The sequence below is a fragment of the Taudactylus pleione genome, unplaced genomic scaffold (genome assembly GCF_031769625.1).
Source record: "Taudactylus pleione unplaced genomic scaffold, aTauple2 ptg001990l, whole genome shotgun sequence".
NCBI classification, from domain to species: Eukaryota; Metazoa; Chordata; class Amphibia; order Anura; family Myobatrachidae; genus Taudactylus; species Taudactylus pleione.
In genome coordinates this window covers 5,220,281-5,239,586 of record NW_028286386.1, presented here as the reverse complement: position 1 = coordinate 5,239,586, position 19,306 = coordinate 5,220,281, and the positions used below count along the sequence as shown (strand labels likewise).

Here is a 19,306-nt window from a genome sequence, read left to right as displayed (position 1 = left end):
TACTGTCTGAACATGTTAAGGGTTTCCTCCGGGATCTCCTCTACTTGGCACATGTATTAGCACCTTAGCGGATTATTGCTGCACATATCAAATGAGAAAAACTAGACTTCTCATGGGAAAACTGGGACATTGAGAGCCCCAGGCATGTAGCATGCATGGGAACTTATTGTAACGCACCCATGCAGCATTTTTATTTTAAACATATCCAGATATACAAGACTGGGCCTAGAGAACCTACAACTATATATTAGACTTGATACTGCCCTAGGTAAGATTACACCCTAAATTAGTAATTGTACACTATGGGGCTAATTCAGAGTTGCACGCAAATCAGATGCAAGTGCAGACACATTGTTTGCGCATAAATAAATGTGAATCATTGCCCTTATGCAGAGCTGCACGCATCTATGTGGCTGCACTACTCCTAACCATCTGCTTGTGAAAGTAGCTGTCAACACTATCAACGCACATTTGCACCAGCTCTATCATACTTACCGCCATTGTTAAATTCCTTTCCGGGAGAGGAGATGATAGGTTGGTTCGGGGGGCGAGGCCGTGCTGTGGATGTAATTAGGCCCCATCCCATTCCTGGGAAAGCCTGCGATTCGTGGGTCCATGAGGAGGGGGTGCGGCTAAATGGCACAATTTGCGTCATTTATCCCTGCCCCCTCCCTACGGACCCGCAAATTCCCTATTAAATCTCCCCATCTCCCAGGATGCGGGAGATTTGCCTACACTTCCGGGGGTGCGGGGGACTACCCGAAAAATTGTGAGCCTCCACGACGTCCGGGAGTGTAGGCAACTATGGCTCTATACCTGGTGGAAGAGAACCATCTGAATTCAGACAGTCTTTGCATATGTTCAACTCTGCATAGCCCACTAGTCTCCCTACACCCCTACTACTTCATATCATTTAGCCTAGCCACATGTGTGAATACCCCATTGCTGCCCCGTTCCACCCATTCAACCACAAGTGGAGGTGTGACTGAGATACGTATAACTTGCCCATGGTTGCTCATAGTTACACACGCTTAGTGAGTGCTGACGATTGTAAGATTCATCTGCAAAACGGAGAGTTAGGGGTCTATGTACTAAGCCTTGGAGAGAGATACTATAAAGTGGATGCAGTTAAGTAGGAACCAATCAGCTAACTGCCACTTTACAGGCTGTGTTTGAAAAATGACAGTTAGTAGCTGATTGGTTGGTAGTTTATCTCCTTCCACTTTTTAGTCCTTGCACATGCTCATGCCCCACTAGCATACTTGCCTAAGAGACTCGTAATCATGTACATAAGTGTAGGGTTTTATAACCTGACACTTCGGAAATAAACCCCCATTTATGTTATTTTTAACCATTAAAATATTTTTTTTAGTGTCTGATTTCTGACTCCTGGTTTATTTGTTTTTCATTCAATGAATTACCACAGCTGCACACTTTCAGCGCTGTCTGATTGCTTTTGGTTTATATTTCTCTGCTATATTTCATTGCATAACTCTAGCCAATTAAATACTAAAATATATGCATAGGCATAATTTATCCGACATACTGTAAGTTCTACTTCACACTATCAGTTAATAATTTCATGACTAGAAATCTATTTGTGAAGCAATTTATTGTGAAGTAAATATATTTAGCTTTTTGTCATATTGTAGCACAACAATAATTTTTGGAGAAATTCCAATATAATTACCAGTAATTGTTAGTTAGGGATGGGTACGGGATGCTGGAGCTGGGGATCCCGACGGTCAGAATCCCGTTGCCAGCATCCCGACAGGGTTAGGATACGACACCTGTCTGTAGGTTATCTAACCCTCCCTCTCTCCCTACCCTATCCCTAACCCTCACTACCCGGTGCCTGAACCTAACCTCCCCCCTAGTGCCTGAACCTGACCTTCCACTCCCCGAACCCTAAACCTAACCCTCTCCCCTTAGTGACTAACCCTAATCCTCCTGGTGCCTAACCAGTGGTGGCTCCAGAGCGCAGTCCAAAAGTCAAATAGGGGAGCCACACCAACTGCCAGTGAGTGCCAGCCATCTATGTATGGCGGCGTTTGAAATGGCAGTTGATGTGGCTCCCCTATTTGAACCCTCTCCATAGTGACTAACCCAAACCCCTAACCCTCCACATAGCCCCGCTACTTACCTTAGGAATTCTGACAAGTATATATGACTCTGGGGAGCACCACTGACTGGCCGTAGGGTTACACATGTGAATGATAATCCTTTTTGTAACATTGGTGGCGTAAATAATTTGGATTGGATACCCAATATTTCTTGCCAGGTAGATTGGAGAATAACATATATTTTTTTTATTTCAAAAATTATCATCCTATTCCTGTGCTGTTTTCTCTTTCCCCTCTTTTTTAAAACAAGGGTGTACCCATGTAAGATATTTTCATTTAAAAGCTATTGCACGGTGATGAATAGTAGATAAAAGTCAGTCATTTTACAGTGGCACAATGGTGAGCATCGCTAGCTCACAGCACTGGGGTTTTGGGGTTGGTTCCATTTGCATGAGTTTCTTTCAGGTGATCTGGATTCCTCCCACAAAGTGCAAAGACATACCGGTAGGTAAATTGGCGTGTGGCAAAGAATGGACCCTGGTCTGTTGTGTGTGTAAAGGGTCCCATACATAAGTCGGGAGCTTCATAGATTCTCTGATCCGACCGGAACCACTGATCCGCCGATCGAAATGCCATTGATGATCGCCAATCCGTTTGGGAATCTGTGAAAATCTTTATGTTAAAAATCCCCCATTTGCTGATCATGATCATATTTTGATTGTGATCGGCAAATCAGTGAAATCCAACATGTTGGATTGCACCGAATCTTCGACCCTGGAGTCTTGGGATCGGGAAATTGGCCCAATACATTGCAGATGTATGAGGGCCTTAAGATAAGGAATTTCAACTTTAAACACATATGGGACAGGGACTGATGTAAATGGATACCTAGAATAGCACCCTGATCCAAAATTCAACAATTTGCATATTGGTCTAGACTCACTCAAAATTTGCCTAATAATTTAGAAAATATGCCTTTCACGTTTGTTGAGTTTATGATGTTGTAGTCATACCGCTTCAGTTTGCGAATTGATGGTGGGTGATTAACTAAGATGGCAAATACCTAGTTACTAGTATATTTCAAACAAAGTTGTACCCGCCTCATATGTGAGCACACCCCCACCCCCAAGCTTTTACTAACTGTGTTGTGTTGCCTGCTGTTCCTACTCTAAATCATTTGCATGTGCAAAACATGGGTCTGTGGAGCAAGGTAACCACATTTGGGAAGCAGTATTTAGACAGAAGGGAAGAGTTGAGCGGAGTGCAGACATTCCTAGCAAATTATGTAGTAAGTACATCGATGTGTCTCATTTTATGGAGCCCTGCAGAAATGATTTTCCTTTTGTGGTGGCAGATTATTGTAAAACAATATAGGTTGGGAGAGGGATCATTTTTGTGGGTGCTCCACGCTGTGCACAACACGGAAGCTCCACCCAAAGTGCCTAAATCACAGCAAATAGTTTGGCAAGGAGTGATTTTGCCTTTGACTCATACAAACCTTCTGCTATGTCATCACGTTGGCATGGCCAATACCCTACCTTGTGTACCCTACCAATACCCTACAAGAGTGCAGAGATTCTGGTGTAGTTAGAAACCCTGGGATCCTGCTCATACATATACAGCCAATCCAGGTGTGCCAAGCATTTATTCTATCTAGTTTTGCTATATGTGTTGTTTATTCTATATAGAACTCTATTCCAGACCATCCACTTGGGGCCATTTTACGTCCCTGATCTCATGGAATAGTATTAATCTAGCTGAATAAAACTTAGACTCATGTAGGGCAGCTCTTCTGTTATTAATGTTTCAGATGCCAAATACTTCCGCTAATTGGAAATCATTAATTTACTGTCTAGAATAAATTAGCTATTTTATAATTACTGGACTGTACAAAATAATCCTGGACAGGTGGTAGCCCTAAGCGCAGGTCAGCTATACAAACCCAAGCTGCTCTTCACAGCCCATTTGTCCCCATAACTGGTGGTCCTAACGCTGTAAGTATAACCTATTGTCCTCCCACCCCTCTTCCTCTACTCTCCACTACCCCACTTCCTCCTCCCCACTATACTAAATTAATCTGCTTCTCCATATGGTGTTAAACCTGCATTTGGGGTCACTATACAGGTAGATGAAAACATGAAGGACACTATAAAAAAAGATGTGGGTAAAGTTATATAGGAGTCCAGTTGAGTAACGACCTTCCTCTTCTCTTTTTTTTACCCCTTTCTCCTTCCTCTTTTATGTGGTTTGTCACACCACACTTCTCTTTCTTTTATTATTTTAATATTTCCCTCTTCTCTCTATTTTTATTGTTATAAAATTTAGATGAAAGCAGTTTATGCAACAAATATTTTTTATGCAACAAATAAATTTTTGTCATCATTTGGCATACGTTTTGGTTTATTTTTTCTGTTGCTGAGAGCCTCTGCGCAGGCTTTATTGTATTCTTTTTCATCTATTGAATAAAAAATATTATAAAAATAAATAAATAATTTAACATAGAGTTAATTAAGCACAGAAAATTAATTGTATTCCTTAGTTGAACTCTAAACTACCTATTGTGAGTGGTTCAACAATGAGATTAGGTCAAAATAGGTATTAAAAGGTAATTTGCATATATGCTTGGCTATTAGGGCTCGATTCAGACCCGTTCGCTAGATGTGTTCGCACGCCGCGAAAGTATGCAAAGCCGCGATCGCAGAGCAAGGCATTAGCACACCCACTAGGTCTTGGCGTGCGATCGTGGTGTGTATGCAGATGCCCACCAGCCTTTCTTAAGACGCCCACTTATGCAACTCATCTCCCGGATGTGTATGCAACCATCGGTAACATCGAGTACAATCAGAAGCGATTGCAGCACTTGTGGCTGACCATACACTACCGCAAACACTGCGAGTGCTTCAGTGTGAATTTCAACCATGTGACGTGTGACTTAATTATGTACGCCTCTTAAACGGTGCTAAGACGCTCAGCCATGCCTGCGTTCGCACCACCACTCCCACGTTTTCATCAATCAACCCGTCACCACCCATAAACGGCATATCCAGTCACTCATACTAGCGAGCTGTCCATGCGCAGCGAGTGAACGCTTCCCGATTGCATGGACTAGTTCACGCACGCACACTGCGATGCGTACGCATGCGCAGATTGCAAACATCGGCTGGCTGCGTGTGAACGCAACCTAGCGAGCGGGTCTGAATCAGGCCCTTAGACCATTGGTGCAATTAGCACATCCTTTAACATAGGTAACAATACTATTATTGTTTTTTAACTTACCCTTATCGAGTGTCCTATAGCTACAATAGAGGGATTTGTAATGAGGCTGCCAAGATGGCAGATGCATGCCACCATGGAGAAATAGGGCCAAGTCTTCCAGGGTCCCAAATAGCTTTAGATGAAAATTTATTTCCTAAGCAGGCGAGTTAAAGAACAGCTCGAAATCAATGCATACAGTGTTAAAAACAGACATTTTACAGCTGCGCTTTACATTTTCACTTTGCGTTTGCAGAATGAGAAACACATGATAATTAAGAAACACATGATACAAAATAAACATACAAGAATGGAAAAATATAGGAGTGTGTAGAGGTGAGGTAACCATCTTAGACGCACTCAAGTTAAATGCAAAGAACATAAGGAACACACCTACAAATTGGATGAGAGCAAAAACTGAAATGAGACAAATATCAATAGGTCCCTAGACCACTTCTTTTTAAATTAAATCTCTTAATTGCTACAATTTATAAAAAAAAAACAATAAATTGGTCATATGAGTTGGGTACGTGATGCCGGCACTCGAGATCCCGGGGGTCGAAATCCAGATGCCGGCATCCCAACAGGGTTAGGCTACAGACACCTGTCGGTTGGTATCCTAACCCTTCCCGTCTCCCTACCCCTAACCGTCCCTCCCCGGTGCCTAAACCTAACTTCTCCCCCCTTAGTGCCTAACCCTAACCTCCCCCTAACCTTGCTACTTACCTTCGGGATGATGGCAGTCGGGGTGCTGGCACTGAGATTTTGACACGTGTCCGGATTCCGGTGCCAGTATTCTAATCTCCGGCATCCCCTTTACCGGGATATTGAGCGTATCCCGGCCATATATGGAGCAAGAACCGTTTGGAACTTTGCACTTCTCTCTCTCTCTCACTCTCTAGCGATATATTACTAGCAGATGTACCTTAGATATTTACTGTTTCCATCTCCATCTCACCTCTTCAGTAACACATTAATCCTTTACCACTATAGTAATGCATCACTGCTATAGTAAGACATAACCTCCCTCACCTGTGTAATAACACATTCCACTCCCTCACCTCTGTAGTAACACATTATCCTCGCTCACCTCTGTAGTAACACATTTTCCTCCCTTGCCTGTGTTGTAACACATTCGACATTCCCCTCCCTAACCTGTGTAGAAATACAATCCCACCCTAATACCTGTAGTAACATATTACCCCCGCTCACCTCTGTAGTAACCCACTCCCCTCCTTCGCCCATGTTGTAACACATTCCCTTCCTTCACCCTGTAGTAACACAGTTCACATTCCCCTCTCTCACCCTTGTAGTAACACATTCCCTTCCCTCACTATTCAAATAGGGGAGCCACACCAACTGCCAGTGATGTTTGGCAGCACTTGGGATGACAGTTGGAGTTTGAATATGATCTGTGCTACAAACACTATGAGATAGTCAGTCAGGACATTGCACAAGGAGAGGAAACATCTTCACCCTTTTCACCCCCTTAGGAGTCAAATTTCTAAAAATCCCTTCTTAGTGAGCACATACGTCATGAAAAGAATACACTCCCCAAATTACATGTCAGTCAGTCAGGACAACTGATTATATATATATATATATATATATATTGCAAAATAGATGAGGCGGCACTAAAGGACTTAATCCGATTTTAATAGTAGCCATTAAGTCCTTAAGCAATCGGATTAAGTCCTTTAGTGCCGCCTCATCTATTTTGCATTACGTGTTCAGCCAGGTGGGCACAAAGGCATATTACTTATTGGAATGAGGAGTACCGAGCCGATGCCAGTATATATATATATATATATATATATATATATAAATAGCGAGAGGCTTGCACTCCTCCTCAAATGGTAATTATAGGTGCCCTCCGCAAATAACACAAGACAAGAATATATACAGTGGCAGCGGCACTCCAAACAATATATATATATATATATATATTACACAGGTCTGCGATGACAAAGCTTTTTTAACTAATTTATGTGATACTTATAGATTTTTGGCTTCTAAACACGAAAATTACTCCCGATTTTGCATATCACAAAATATGTATTTATGAATGTCATTTTTTTCATATTCTTTAAAGTGATAAATATATTTTATCACTTTTATTATAAAACATTGTCTTAAATAAAAACAGCCGGTAGTATAGAACGTTGCAATTCAGTTCTCTTCATAAAACTTCCCCCGCCCAGTGCCAGATTAAGGTCCACATGGTCCTGGAGCTGAAATTTACAAAGGACCTAAACCCCATACTGTCTAAAGGAACATTGCACACACACAACAACTACAACTACAAGGTGAGCTGGCGAAGGTGGAACCAAATACAACAGATGCAACACAGTCTTGCCCTGTGCCGGCTCATTTTAACCTCTGCCTGCCACCACATACACACACACAGTACACACTACATATACAGTACACACCACTCATACAGTACAAGTGATTTCAACATTTTTAGGCAATGTCAAGGATCCAAACTACTAAGAAAATGTCAGGGAAATGCTTAATAGTTACAGAAATCTTGGCTGCAATATGAGTTTAAAGGTAAATTTTTTGAATTCCCATATTGAGCATTTCCCGAATAATCTCGGAGACTACAGTGAAGAACAGGGTGAACGGTTCCACCAAGACGTTAAAGATGTAGAAAGAAGATACCAGGGTCGTTGGGACGTCAGCATGATGGCTGACTACTGCTGGATGATACACAGAGATGACACAGAAAAAGCTTATAAGCGAAAAGCGACAAAACTAAGTTTGAAGACAAAAAAAAACAAGATATTAAAGATTTTTTCAATAATTATGGTTTTGTTTCTATTATTGTTTGATTTTATTGTTATTTTATTATGTAGTTAAGACAAAAACACAGTGATATCATCTACACTTCATCGTATTTCACAATAAATATGCAAAAACAATTAAACTCTTTCTTAAAAATGTATGTAACCCCCTTATAGGTAAATGTGATGTGGTCATTTTTTTAATATACTATTTCTTGATCTACACATGAGTATAATTAAGAATATAAAAGTATTATTAAAAAAGCTTTCAATACCTTAAATTTCGCAGACCTGTGTTATTTTTATATAATATCAGACACACATACATTTCTATTCATATTTCTTTTAAAATCATTCCTTCTACTTTAAAAATAGAAATTCTATCTGAAAAATAGTTTGTCTCATGTTCAAGAAACGTCTGCAGTATTAGTGCTGTTGGTGTCTTTAATCATCTGGCAGAAGTTGGTACCATCTGATTCTGAGAACACGACTGAGCACGTGACCTTATAACTACTACATATCTTTTGTAATTGTTATATTTTTTAGGGGCCTACTTATTTAAAAAGTGGCAATAGGGATTATTTTCTATCACAGCATACACCACGATTAGCTAATAAAATATTGTAGGGCAGATGAGTACATTCGCCAATAATAGTAAGAATAGACTTACCGCTTTGCCAGACCAGTATCCAGATATATGTGTATGTATGTGACCAAGCTAACCAGCGTGTGCAGTGGAATTGGACATCTAAAGAAAAAAAAGTTTAAAAATATAAATAAATAACTATTTTTATATTATTATCAGTCGAAAAAAGCTTTATATAAATAAATGCAGTGGTACACGTATCACCACAATCTTTGTTAAATCGGCTTCCCCATGCTTTGGGAAGCCCCCGCACACACACACACACACAAATAATCCCATGACTAACAGATGCGCATGCAACCAGCAACAGATCACAAGCAAACTAACAATACGCTTGGTACATGCCAGTATATAGTGCTCCCTATGCCAATAATACAGTGAATCTTTCTTCTTGAGTCCCCATGTATGATTTGGCTTGTCTTACTACCACCTCCAACTTTAACCATCTGGCTTTTATTTCTGACTATGTCTCAGTCTCACTCTATGGTACCCAGCCAGGGGCTGGCAGGCAAAGCTTAGCCTGGGGGGTATGCTCAAAGCACTGGCCCATGAGTGTCAGTCCTAATTTTAACTATCAAGATGGTACTCCCTGTTCGGGTAATACCATCTACAGATATGTCATTAGAATTAATTATTTTGTTTAATGCAACATTTTACCTCCCAACTTAATTATCCCTGCTATTTACTAAACGTAACTCGCAGAGACAGCGGCAGTGATAACCGCTGTCCCAGAGAGTTACATCCCCGGCAAATCGGAGGGGTTTTCGCATTATGCTGCAAGGGAATGGGACTAATGACACCCAGTCCTGCCCTCATCTATATCCTGCAGCTCCTGCATATTAAGTGTGTGCGTGTAATGTGCAATATATATATATATATATATATATATATAATAGTCCAAAGATCCGGCACTCAAGTCATAAAGCTGTATACTTGCCGGGTGCCCTCCTCAGTCTTACCACAAATAAATGAGGGAAGCTGTGTATATCGTTCAAATGGCGGCACTCCGTAAAACAGCACACAAGTCAGTGCATAGTATAAACAATTGTTTATACTATGCACTGACTTGAGTGCTGTTTTTTACGGAGTGCCGCCATTTGAACGATATATATATATATATATATATATATATATATATATATATATATAGGGCCGGACTGGCCATCTGGCAAATGCCAGAAGGGCCGATGCCAAGATGGGTCGGTCCGGCTGCTGAGATGCCCAGCCGGCTATGTGATAAAAATCCTTCCCAAAATGGCAGCCGTGTAATTTAATGCAATTACCAGAGGGACAGATGGGCTCTAGTGTCTGTAAATCAGCCCATGCTTGGCTGGAGGTGGAGCTTTTGCTTCCCCTGGGTGCAGCACATCACAGGTGCAACCCCCACGGGTGCCCCCCCATCTCCCCCGAGATCACAAGAGCATCCCCCGTGAATGCAAGATCACCCAGCACCTGATGATCACAGCAGCACCAACCTGCAGGTAGGTGGTGAGGCTGTAACCCCTTTTCAGTTCTTAGTTGCATGTATAAATGTATATATATATATATAAACAGTATATATTATATATAGTATCCAAGTGATAGTCACACAGTGCATCATTGCATTTATTTCTAAGTCCGCTGTGAGTGCTGCTATTCCAGATTGGAATATATATATATATATATGTGTGTGTATATACAGTAGATATGTATGTGTGTGTATATATAGATATGTATGTGTGTGCGTGTATATATATATATATAATATATATATGTGTGTGTGACTGTGTATATATAGATATGTATGTATGTGTTTGTGTGTGTTCCAGTTTTCCCCCTGAGGTGTGCAGGAAGTTATGCAATATCAGGGTATCAAAAATAGATTTGCCCCCCAAATTTTATTGAGCCAAATGTGTGTGTGTGTATATATATATATATATATATATATATATATATATACACACATCCAGAAAGGTCCACACTCATATCATAAAAGTTAAAGTGCTGGGGTCGCTACCCAATGAAGGACCACATTAAGTCCAAACATTTTTTGAAAAAGAAAATAACCAGGGGTGCACTCACCAGTCTTCATGCAGTATTCATTTATTGCATTATATCACATAGAGAATAATCAGAGACTTCACATCAACGTCTCCATAAGTGGACCAAACACACTACAGTATATACCCCCATATAGTGTGTTTAGTCCACTTACTGTATGTGGTGTTCTTGACAAAGGTCCATGTACCGGACCAAAACGTTGATGTGAAGTCTCTGATTACTCTCTTACTGATATGATACAATAAATGAATAATGTTGAGTGCACCCCTGGTTATTATATATATATCAATTGTTGGAGGAGTGCCTCCATTTGCTTGGAAGATTCCTAAGCTGTACTGTGGTCTGGTACACCGATTGTAGAGCACCCCACGGATGACAATTTTAATGAGAGTGCATTGGCTCTATGAATATATATATATATATATATATATATATATATATATATATGGAATGTGTATGGGTTGCAGACATGGGCAGGAGTCCTGAAAGCGGAGTGAAGATGTCGCTGATGCAGCTTCATTCCTAATGCTGGGTATACACTGGCAGATAAAATGCCTGTCACACCGACAGACATTATATCTGGCAGCCTGACCCCCAACAGATATTGCAGGATTACTCTGTCCTCCGCCCCTGGGGAGGAGACATTTCCCCGTTCCTTCCCAATGAAGGAAAACGGAAATGTCTGTCAGTGGGCCTCAGCTGGGTATACACTGCCGAATTTGGCCGACATTTAATTGACAGAATATCGCATCGGACAGGCAAGCAGGACCATCCAGCATGCCCGACCAATTGATTTTTTACACTCGGTCGCCCGCGCACACAGTACAATTATCAGGGCGATCTGCTGATAGTGTATGCCCAGCACAACACATCACAGGGACTAGAGTTGAAGATAGAAACCTTTACCCACTTAATGGTCATGAGATCTATGTAATGGCAAACTCTCTAGAAAACAAAAGTTCTGGTGATGGGTCGGAACTGGGACCCAGGAGGATGGGTACAAAGTACCCAAATATCTTTAGGGGCATGGGAGTACAGGAGAGGTGTAACCAACGTCTCCAATATGCAGCAACAACACACAACTCAACTCACACCTTCACAGCAGCTCACACTATAATCATGCTGTAAATGAGAGGGAGTTGCCATGTCCTCCCATGTAGTTATGCAATTCCACCATACCTGGGCCTGCCCATTGTCTTGGTAGCCCTGCTGGGACCACCCGTTACCAAATGTCTAGTTTTGCCTATGTGTGTAATGGCCATTATGGTGTATGGCATAATGTGTAAGGGCCATTAAGGTGTGTGGCATAATGTGTAAGGGACACTACTGTGCGCTGTAATGTGACTAAGGGGCATTACTGTGTGGCATAATTTGAATTGGAGGTACTATTGTGTGGTCACACCCTTTGCCAGCGAGACTACACCCTGTTTTTTTCGAGGCACACCTATGGCGCGCTCTTCCCCATCTTGGGGTGTTGAGGGGGCACCAATGCTCTCAATGTAAACAGAGCACCACAATGTGATGTTATGGCTCTGCTTTGATGTGCACAGATGTGTGGTTTAGCACCCCTGCCCTAAAAATTCCTACAGTGAACGCTATCTAATCCTCTACAACTGCTAAGGCAGGGCTTGGTCAATTGGAAAAATGGCTTCCATTTTCTTTGTGTGTGACCTACACCAATGAAGTACCACATATAGCTAACAGAACCAACCAAATACCAAATGTCTGACCATGACACATGTTTGAATCCCTTGCAGGAAGAGCTCTGTTGTGTGTATTTTAATAGAGAGAATGATGTACACTTGTATGTTGTTCTAATATGAATTATATATGTAAGAGCATAGTCTAAGATGTGGGAGGAGTCAGGAATAGTAAGGGGAGGAGTCTATGCCAGTAGCCAGATGCTGACGCCGAGGTGGGCCTGTCTGTTGCTTAAATGCCAGGGCCTAATTTTAGTCCCAGTGCGGCCCTGTATATATATATATATATATATATATATATATTATATATATATATAGTCTGTGTGTGTGTGTGTGTGTGTGTGTGTAGACTGGCTTTTCCCTTTATGTTATTCTATGTGAACATAGGCAAACGCAGGGGGGGTTTCTGTCTGCCTGGAAACCCCCCTCCCCAGCCCACACCATGACCACAATAGAAGTAGTAATATAATGGAATTTTACTAGCGCTGCATGTTCTTCTCAGTATCATAAATGAAATAAATAGCACCACCTGTGGATCTTTTAACATGTATCAAATAGAGATGAGCGGTTCGGATTCTGTGGAATCCGAACCGCTCCGAACATTGGGGATCCGAGTCCACCCGAACCCTGTTCGGGTGTTCCCCGCCTGACTCGGATCCCCGTTCGGGGCCGAACGGTGGCCGCCTGATGTCGGATTCTCACTAGAGAATCCGACATCAGGGCTCCTATTGTGTAGGGCAGAGCGCTGTGATAGCGCTCTGCCCTACACAGACACAAACACACAGCCGCCAGCGGCAGCTGTGGGTTTGTTACAGCAGCCAATGAGAGTCACACAGACTCTCATTGGCTGCTGCACGGAGGGAGCCGGCTGGAGCTCACACATGAGCTCCGTCTTCCGGCTCCCTCCTCAGCATGTGACAGCAGAGCGGACGGCGCGGGAGCGGGGATACAGGTAAGTTTTTTTTTTTACTTGTGCAAGGGCCGGGGGCGCTACTGGGGGGGGTCTGCTACTGGGGGTCCATACTACTGGGGGGGCCTGCTACTGGGGGGGGGCTATACTACTGGGGGGGTCTGCTACTGGGGGTGGTTATACTACTGGGGGGGGCTATACTACTTGGGGGGGTCTGCTACTAGGGGGGGTCAGCTACTGGGGGTCCATACTACTGAGGGGCTATACTACTGGGGGGGGCTATACTACTGGGGGGTGGTCTGCTACTGGGGGGGTCTGCTACTGGGGGGGCCATACTACTGAGGGGCCATACTACTGGGGGGGGCATACTACTGGGGGGGGCATACTACTGGGGGGGCTTACTACTACTGGGGGGCATACTACTGGGGGGGCTTACTACTACAGGGTGGGGCAAACTACAGGGGGGGCTACTACTGGGGGTGGCCTGCTACTGGGGCAGCCTACTACTGGGGGGGTATACTACTGGGGGGGCCATACTACTGGGGGGCTGCTAATGGGGGGCATACTACTGGGGGGGCTGCTAATGGAGGGCATACTACTGGGGGGGTCTGCTAATGGGTGGCATACTACTGGGGGGCCTGCTAATGGGGGGCATTCTACTGGGGGCACTGAATAGGGGACCCTACTACTAAGGGGACTGCATAGGGGGCTCCACTGCTGGGGGCATTGTGTAAGGGACACCGCTACTGTGGGCATTGTGTAAAAGGGGCACTACTGTGGGCATTGTGTAAAAGGGTCACTACTGTGGGCACTGTGTAAAAGGGGCTACTGTGTGTCGTAACATAAATAAGAGACACTACTTTATGGTGTAATGTGAATCAGGCCCTATGTGCGGTGTAATGTGAATAAGATTGTGCACTGTGACTCCTTGGGCCGTAGCCCACTATGTAAACAAGTACTGTGACTCTGCTGGCCGTACCCACTGGGTGGGTGCACTACTTTTCATTTCTGCCACTGCTGTGTGGCAATGTGTCATAGATGTGCTTTATACTGTGGGGTCTGTGTCGTTGTGCCGCTGCTTTGTCGCTTAGTAACCAGTCAGCTCACTGCAACCTTTGGCCAATAATGTTGAAAACAATATTATAAGCTGTGATATGGTCTAAATTGACTAGAAATTAATGTTATTGAGGTTAATAATACTCTAGGAAGAAAAAAAAGACCAATTTATGTGATTTTAGCTTTTTTTGTAAATTTTTGTAAAAAAATCCAAATCCAAATCCAAAGCCAGTCCCCGCAGTTTGGCAAATCCAAATCCAAATCCAAAGCCGGACGACGAATTATAACCAAATCCAAATCCGGCAAAAATGCACCGGCGCACCTCCCTAGTATCAACCAGTAATAAATAACCTGTGCACCAATTAGGGGATTTAGAAAACAAGCACTGTTAGGGATGCACTGCTATAGAGCCCAATATATATGTCCAGGGAAGTGCTAAGTTCTTCTGCTGCTCCCCCAGACTCCCGGACTTGCTCCCATGCCCTGGAATTGTGCCCACATCTAAAATAAAAACATTCAGTTCAGGCAGGATGGCCCTACTGCCGCATTTAATGGCTTACTGTGATCTCTGGTCCTGTATATGCTGGAATTATGACTCACAATACAGTTTGTATGACGCATATTAAAGCTGAATAAGTGGTAATTATGCCCTCTTTGTTGACTGGCCACACACACTCTAAAATCAAGCATTTGGAAACCCCCCTCTAGAAATCCTGTGTTTGCCACTGGTGAACTGGATGGGGGCTCTGACTCTGGCTGCAGTTCCTTATGGCCATTCTTCTTCTTGATGTGTAGGAAGCGGAGCCGGGGACAAAGGAGGAGTAGGCTGGTATTGGAGGAGGAGGGATGCTGGGTAATAGGCATAAAAGGATAGCCAGGTATAGGGGAAATGACATAGGAGGAGGAGGGGTTCTGGGTATTAGAGGATAAATGGGGACAGGACACAGGAGGAGTAGGCTGGTCATTTTTAATTTTGAGTTGCAAAATGATTATTAAAAATCTTTAACATCAGTGTGAATATTCTTGTAATGGCTATTATTAATTGAAGATTAAAAAATTCAATACTGTATTTGAATGGATTAAATAAAAAGTTTGGTCTTTAATTAAAGCAATAGCTGTCTAAAACCTACTATTCTGTTAATATATATGTGATGTATTTGACTGAATCCCTCATTTACATATCTTATATTAAGTCCTTGTTGGACTATTCATTAAGATGAATGGATCCAATAAACGGGATGCAGTCATAATACCTACAGCGGGGATTCCGGCATTCAGAATGCCGACACCGGAATCCCAACACCTGTCAGAAGCCCGGCGCCAGTATCCTGAAGGTAAGTAGTGGGGTTAGGTTTAGGCACTAAAGGAGGAGGATTAACTTTAGGGTGCAAGGAGGGGCAGGTTAGGATTAGGCACTAGGGGGGAGGTTAGGTTTAGGCAACGGGAAGGGAGGGTTAGGGGTAGAAAGAGGGGGAGGGTTAGGATACCGACCAACTGTCAGTATCCTAACTCTATCGGGATGCCAGCGTCGGGATCCCGTACCCAACCCCAATAAACTTGCAGAAACAGTAGTTTCCACCTGCTTTATGTAACAGGCTTATTCATCAGCAGAGCTCTGGTATGACCGCTGGCCATTCATCAAAATCTGAAAACGACCGCTCTTATTGAAATGAGAGCCAGAGTACGAATAATGATCCATTTGGATCCCTCCAGCTCTCCATGTGCACATGCATAACCTAAGTATGCTGCCTGTCAGTGTAAACTTTTTCCGTTACAGTAGTGGCAAAACTCACAGTGTTAGAGATCGCAGGACAGCTGCTTTTCGGAGAAGCTGTCCCAACACCGAAGCAATACTGAGTTACTGCAGTGCATTCGTGTCAGCGGGTGAAAATCTCGGAGAGTTGAAATCAAAATTTCAGCAGGACCTCTGCACTTTTTGCAAAAACCTATCCCAATATTAAGTTTGGCTTATTTTCTAACAGTCTTTCTATTAAAGCTCAGGAAAAATGTTCTTCTTATAATGGTCACCAGCCCAGGCTTTCTTGCGCTGGGGCTGGGTGAGAATCATGATGGGGGCCTGACCTCCACCAGCTGTGGGATTGAATATGCGAGGCGGACTGTGAATGGCCAACTGAAAATGTTCCATCTCTACCCTCTAATCTCATTACAATAATCTCTGCAAAATAAAACCTTAATTTGCACTGATCTGCAAAGCAATACGTGGCATTGCACCTGCTCTGTGCATGTAAGAACACATTCTGTATAGTTCTTTTCCTCAGACTGTAGAACTGCAGCTGGTCTGTAAAGGGAATTGGTATGAGCTGCTGGCGGTTCAAATACCGATGCTGGAATGCCGAATGGTGCAGAATCCAGACAGGTGCAGGTAAGGACCCTAACCCTCCCCCAACATCCCCCTAACCCTCCCTTAGTGGTGACTAACCCTAACCTCCCCAGGGGGGTACCTAAGCCTAACCTACCCCCGCTGGTGCCTATCCCTAACCCCTCCTACCTGTAGCCTACCTATAACCCTCCACGGGGGTGCCTAACCCTTACCTCCCCCCGTGAGTGCCTAATTCTAATCCTCCCTACCCCCGGCTAACTGCGCATATTTACAGCCATCCGGACAGTCGGTATACTGGCGGTCGGAATGCCGTTGGCATTATGCCGGGCGGCGGGATTACGGTGTCGATATTTCAACTGCCGGTATCCCGTCCACTGCCATATAAACTGCATTCCCTGTAGGGTGGTTGCCCATAGAAAGTATGGTGGTCGCTCACATCAGCTTAATGATATTGCTCAGGTGCTTGTAAAGGGCGGGGTTTATACTGAACCACAGAAAAAAGAAGATTCCCTCCAGCACACTGCAGCAATATTAGCAAAAATATTGCCCCACAGACCTACTTACACCAGCAGAAATATTGTTGTTTGGCATGTCCACAGTTAGACTGAACGCTGCGGAGCTGCCATTTTAAATGTCATAACTACCTCTAAAGTATCAAACTGGATTTGAAATGTATGGGATTAAACTAAAGAAACCTTTCAGATCTTGGCTGTCAGTGGCAATCTTAAAAGAACAGACTAGACACAGCCCTGGCATGGGGCAGGTCACAAATGTTTAGGATTATCCTTCTGGAGGAACAATAGATGTCAGGTCAAAAGAACAGGAGCTTTGGCCTAAATCATAAATCTGATTATACAAATAGACCTTCCGCCTACCAACATTAAATTATAAATGATGAAACACCGTCATTTTCTTTAGTGCATTTATAAGATGGAAAATACACACAGTGGATGTGCATTGGCTTTGTAAATACTATACATTAATTAATTACCTAATAAGAGCTACCGGAGTCAATGCTTATAGGATTTTAATGTGTATCTATTTCAGAAGGCCATGTAACTCTATGCGGCATAGAGCCAGATATACAATTCTCCAAGTCTATGTGGTTCACTTAATGTATCCAGGATATAAATCAGATGTCAAGTAAATTACCGTTAACTGTAAGAAATATAAAGTCATGCTCTTTATAGAGATTAAACTCTAAATATAAAACGCCATTTATTTTTACACTATATACCAAATTCTACTTATTCATAATTAGTGGAAGGTTAGTTACAAACTTACAGTGCAGTTACCCATAGCAACAAATCAGCAATTCACTGACTCCACTAATGGCCACAGACAGCACAGTTCTGCAAAAATTTGCAGCTACAGAGATCAATCCGCTTATGTGCAGCTGATAGTCTGTGTCCCAATGGCTCTCTGTGGTATACTGACCAGCAAGTCCAGCTTGAACCCCTGTTAACTGCCATGGGAGCAGTGTTGCTCTGGTACTCTGCCGCTGGATCAAAATGTTATATTCACAGTTGGTATAGTGGGGAAAGAAAAGGAACTTTTGGAATCCATCACTATTAAAGGAAAACCAGCACCATTATTCTGTGACTGTAAACTACTCGTCTTCAAGAAAATACCTTTTACACATGCCAGACTACTACTGGTAAACAAGATCTCCCTGTGTAAGTGAGTAGAACTTTGCTTTATTATATCAATATAGTAGGACCTCTACAATTATTAAAACCCATAGGGCCCTATTCATCGTCGTGGGCCATATTAAGTATTCATCTCACTGCGGGGGAAACTTAACACCAGAGCAATTCATCATTGCTCTGGTGCTGGGACGTAAGTAGCTACGTTACTTACCTGTTCCCCGTCACCGGTTCTACAAATGTGTGACTTGAGGGCACGCAAGCGCAAAGCCGTCGGGGAGGCTGTGAAGAGGCAGCTTGAGGGATCTGTTCAGATCCCTCTATGCATCGCCGGAACTCCTTCCCATAGGCAGGAGCGGGGCTACGAGAACAAGCGCCATCTTTCAGTTTTCGGAGTTTGCTGAATATCAGGTTGTCCAATTCAGACCCCTGATGATGAATGGCCCGGTAACCTAAATATGCAGAAACTAGCGTTTCCGCATGGTTATCGGGCCATTTATCGTAGACTGGGGAATATATCATATTATATGAAATTATGTTACTCACCTGTAGTTTTCAGTGAGCTTCTACAAACTCAAATTGGGTGACTGCAGTCTTATTATTCATGGTTTCACATATCTATGTATACTTAATATATAACAAAATCAGTCAAAAATATTTTTTCAAACAAGTGGACAATAAGTTTCACTCTTATACATGTTTTGATTAGCACCTGAAGTACAGTAGCCTATATATTTATCGGGTCGAGCAGCCAGTTTTCTTCTAGAGTCACGGAGAGTGATAGCTAGGGGTAAATTTACTAAAAATCAAGTTTGGTCGAGTTTTTTTTTTTTTTTAAACTCACTTTGCTTCACCAAAACTCGGGT

At 42.9% G+C, this 19,306-nt stretch overlaps 1 protein-coding gene across 1 annotated transcript in view; it reads right to left on the bottom strand.

Annotated features, from left to right (window-relative positions):
- The window catches only part of GPRIN1 (G protein regulated inducer of neurite outgrowth 1), a 42,730-nt gene extending 33,917 nt beyond the window's left edge, over positions 1 to 8,813 (bottom strand). The window contains exon 1 of the mRNA XM_088465482.1: positions 8,772 to 8,813. The gene's annotated coding sequence lies outside the window, so the exon portion shown is untranslated. The remainder of the gene's footprint in view (positions 1 to 8,771) is intronic.
- Positions 8,814 to 19,306: the final 10,493 nt, after the last annotated feature.